Source organism: Chrysochloris asiatica, unplaced genomic scaffold (assembly GCF_000296735.1).
Source record: "Chrysochloris asiatica unplaced genomic scaffold, ChrAsi1.0 scaffold00089, whole genome shotgun sequence".
Classification (NCBI taxonomy): domain Eukaryota; kingdom Metazoa; phylum Chordata; class Mammalia; order Afrosoricida; family Chrysochloridae; genus Chrysochloris; species Chrysochloris asiatica.
This window is the reverse complement of record NW_006408607.1, coordinates 5,593,952-5,598,866: the sequence shown is the minus strand read 5'-3', so window position 1 is coordinate 5,598,866 and position 4,915 is coordinate 5,593,952. Positions and strand designations below refer to the sequence as shown.

General features: G+C 44.5%; 1 pseudogene; it reads left to right on the top strand.

Annotated features, from left to right (window-relative positions):
- LOC102832520 overlaps nucleotides 1-2,587 on the top strand; it is a 13,037-nt pseudogene extending 10,450 nt beyond the window's left edge.
- Nucleotides 2,588-4,915: the final 2,328 nt, after the last annotated feature.

Sequence of the window (4,915 nt, the reverse complement as noted above, 5' to 3'; positions counted from 1 at the left end):
CTTCGTCTCTCCTACTTTGGACACATTGTCCGGAGAGAACAGTCGCTGGGAGGGTCAGAGAAAAAGAGGAAGACCCCTAATAAGATGGATCAGCCAGATGGCATCACTGATGGCATCAAGTGTGGCAGTGGTAGTGAGGTTGGCCCAGGATTGGACATTGTTTCATTCTGCTGTGCATGGGGTCGCTATGAGTCGGTTCCGACTTGATGGCACCTGGCAACAACAACAACAACAAAATTTTAACAAAAATCCTCTCTTTGGAGGCCCATTTCTGTGAGGTTTCTCTGGCTACCCCAACCCCAAGTCGTCTTTCTTGAATGCCTACCACTCTCAGTATCTTTGCAGATCCTCTAGTTTTCAGTCCTAGGTGCTCTGGTTCTCTTGTCTCCTCCCTGGAAAAGCCCATCTGTCAAGCGCCTTCCCAAACAGCCTCAAGAAGCAAGTCTGCTCTTGAGGTATAGCCAACACCACTCTGCTGGCCCAGTAAGTCAATAAACTGATTTAGAAAGGCTTCAGTCGGGAGTGCTACAGGAACTTCCTTAGGGATCCTACCTAGACAGACATAAACAGAATGCCTTGCCATAGAATGAGTATAAATATGATATGTAGCTGCCCATGAAAGACCCGAAGGCTGGGAGTGGATAGAGGGTGGGTAGGGGGGTTCAGCTTTGACTAGCCTCCTTTGCCCAGGCTCAATTAGACCTCAGAGATGTGTCTCCTGGAAATCTCCTGTCAGTACTTTACTCTGCTTGGATAGACACCGGGATTCATGCACCAGGCCATAAATCCAAGACGAAGTTGCAAAACAGGCAGACGCACTATAACAGGAGGCCCTTCTGAGAGTCATAAAGAACCTTTTCTAACAGCTTTATGTACTTGAGATTGAAGGGTATTCCAGGAGCTCTGTGGAAAGGACCTGGGAGCTTGGCTTCTATTATATACTGGGAAATCTGATTCAACTATTAACAAATAGAGATCTTGCTTTGTACAGTGGTTGGGCTGGCATTGAAATAAATAGAAGGACAGTACGAAATCTCTCAAGAGCTCAGAAAACTAGCAAGACTCATCCTCAAATCCCACTTTCCCCTTCCTGCCCCCATATCTAGTCCTAAGAACTGCCTCCTAATTCCTCCTCCACACAATCTCTGCCCAATTGTCAATGCTGTTACCATTACCAACGTTTTGTGGTGTTTACTCCTTTCCCATTCTGATCCATCATCCATATACCAGCGCTTTAATATTTCCCAAGTTCAGTTGATCATATCACTCAATAGCTGATGAAAACACCCCTAAATATCTCCGTTGTCTTACAGGTGAAGCTGGACCCTTTATTAAACACTTTCTTGATCATGACTGTTTCTCTCTCCACCCTTTTTACAATATAATTCTCCAAAGCAAACATACAGACCCCCGTGATGATCCCAGATTCTACCTTGTCATTGTCTGATCCCCCCAAGAATGTGTTCCAGACCCGAGTCTGGCTCCACCACTTGCTTTTCTGCTGCCTTGGTTAGGCGCACCTCCTATTTGTATTCTTACAACCCTGGGGCTTTTCTACTGATCACAGACTCAAATTGTATCCCCTCCCAAAATATGTGTTGAATTCTTGGCGCTTGTATTCGTGGATAAGCACTGGACTAGTAACCACAAGGTTGGCAGTTTGAAACCACCAGCCACTCTTGGAAACCCTATTACAGGGTCACTATGAGTCAGAACCAGTTTGACAGCTCACAGCAACCACAACTAACCTAATGATTAGGTTACCTAATGATCAGAGCACACCCAAGTAATAGGTATTACAGAAGACAAACCCGTGATCAGTTTCCACAAAGATGACAACTGAGAAGACCCTCTGGTGCAGTTCTACTCTGAAACACATAACGTTGCCTTGAGTCAGAATCAACTCAATAGTGATTGGTTTGTTGGTTTGGGTACCTGTGGCATGATCCTGTTTGGAAATGGAATTTGGAGCTCTGGTAGCGTAGTAGTTACGAATCGGGCTGCGAACTTTAAGGTCAGCGGTTCGAAACTACCAGCCGCTCCGCGGGAGAAAGACGAGGCTTTCTACTCCCATAAAGATTTACACCCTCGGAAACCCTGTACAGGGTCGCTATGGGTCGGAACCGACTCGATGGCACTTAACAACAACAACAACAAATGTCAATTAAGTCAAACCAGTATAGGGTGGATTCATAGGAGGAGCCATAGCTGCCCTCCTACTCCGGTCCAACGTCTTCACCGCCGGCTCCGCGTTGTCGCCGATGTGGAAGACGGCGAGGAACCGGGCATCATCTCCTCTCACTCCGGGAGTGGAGGCTCCAAGTCAGGGGGCGACAAAATGTTCTCGCTTAAGAAGTGGAACACAGTGGAGCAGGGATGTGGAGTGCGATACATGCGCCATCTGCCGGGTCCAGGTGATGGATACCTGTCTTAGATGTCAAGCTGAAAACAAACAAGAGGATTGTGTTTTGGTCTGGGGGAATGTGATCATTCCTTCCACAACTGCTGCATGTCCCTGTGGGTGAAACGGAACAATCGCTGCTCCCTCTGCCAGCAGGACTGGGTGGTCCTAAGAATCGGCAAATGAGAATGGAGAGAAGCTTTCTTAATGCAGTGGTTCGGAGCGCTGGTGCATCTTATTGTCATGTGCTCATAAAAGCTTCAACCCTCTGGGGGATTAATTCATTAAATATGAGGAGATGAATCTGTGGTCCTTTGGCACTCATCAAAGGCATGGTTTCACACTTTGTCTGCTGTATTTTCAGAAACTCTCTACAATTAGAAGATAATTTATTAAGATGGACTTTCCTACCTTGTGGGGTGCATCTCACACACTGCTTCAAAGTTCTATAAAAGAGGAGAGAACTACAAATTGTCTTTTATAATTTACCTATTGATACCCTAGGGACAGCGGAAGCAGTTCCATTCAGAGAACTTTTGGCATGATGTGGTTGATCAGTTTCAAAACAGAGACAGTGTCACAGTAACAAAATATAGCTTGAAACCCCTCTTTAATTTGTTCCTGATCATTTGTGTGTGTGTGTGCGTGCATGTGCGCACGTGGAGGGAGGATGTAATTCATGAGATCTTTGGTGTAAGGTTGGGCATTTACCAATGATAGGAATAAATACAATTTAACATTCTAGCATATGAGATTTTGATCGACATAGCTTATCATCTTTGACTAATCAAGAAAACCTAGATGTGCACCCACTCTACTGTTACTTTCCTTGAGTTCTAAATGGCACACATGTTTTGAAGTTCTGGTCCAATTATGTTGGAATGTAACTGTGTTAGGTGGAATGTCAATGAGGGGAAACGTATACCACTCTGCCCTGGGCTCATAAGTTTATTGTATCACATAGTGTTTTAATAAATCATTTATTCTCTTAAAAAAAAAAAAACGCCAAGAAGTACACAGACACATGCCATATGAGGGTTATCTTCAAATCAAAGAATGCCAATGAACAATCAAGGCCCATACTACCGGCCGGGAAGGAATTGATATGGTGGAGACCTTGTTTGCACCTTTAGCCTTCTGAACTGTAGAAAAGAAATTTATGTTCTTTAAAGTCCCCCACTTATTGTATTTGTATTACATCAGCACTAAGGGAACTAAGCTAGACACCATATCTGACTCTTATTTCTCTCTCAGGCAACCTTGATCTTGACTAAACTGCAGGAACTATTTCTGATTCATCTTTGAATCCTCAGCATTCAGCCAAGTGCCTGGCACCTGCTGGGTGCACAATAAGCATTTGCTGGACGCATTTACATGAGTGCTCAGATAGACAAGAATGGTTTATTCCGAGATGACTGTAACAGGCGTTGATCTCAATGTGGTTCGTGCTTTGTTTCTAATACTGCACCAGCACTCAGAAAAGTTACCATGCACAAATGAATGCTTCATTGTTCCAGAATGATGTATGGGAGTGGTATGATCTTACGAAAGAAACAAGATTTGTTCTCTTTGGGGGGTATCCAAAATACGAGACTCCAATAATATTTGATCTGACAAATGCTACGAACACTCCTGGTTTAAGCAACATAAGCATAGATCTCTGTTGGAATAAGGATAGCTGAATGCCCGTTAGAAGTGAGCATGGTGAGACTTTGTCTCATGTACTTTGGACATATCATCAGGAGGAACCAGTCCCTGGAGAAGGACAGCATGCTTGGTAATGTAGGGGATCAGTGAAAAAAGGAAAGGGAAGACCGTCCATGAAAAAGATTGACACAGAGGCTGCAAGGATGGGTTCAAGCGTAGGGAACGATTGTCATGATGGTGCAAGATGGGGCACTGTTTCATCCTACTGTCAATATGAGTCACATGACCTGGAACTGGCTCGATGGCACCTAACAAGAACAACATAGTTTAGTAGGCTGAACATGTTGGTTAAGGAAGCACTTGAGTTTGAAACTGCCTGATTTTGTGAACCAATCTGCCTTGCTCTTGAGTCAATAGTACTTGTTTAAACTGTGCATTAGCTTCCCAGGGCTGTTGCAAAAAATCATCACAACCTTCGAGGGATCAAATCATACAAATGTACTGTCTCGTAGTCCTGGGACTCAGACAGCTGAACTTAAGGCAATAGCATCTTACCTGTTGAGAATTAATTTTGTCATCAGACTGTGGTGCCTCTGGAAATACTAGATGATGATTCTTCCTTGTTCCTTACAGCCATGGTGGCTCCAGGAATTCCTGGGATTGTGGTCACGTAACTACCATCTCTGCTTCTGTCTCCACGTGGCCTTGTCTTCTCCCCGTGTCTTCTCTTCTGCTTCTTATAAAGACAATTGTCACCTGGCGGACGCTATCCTGCCAAGGAGCAGAACTGCGAGAAGCCTTATGCATGAAAAGTTCATTGTTTAGCAGAGTGACAATGAATGCCCCCCTTGGATAGCAAAGCTACAA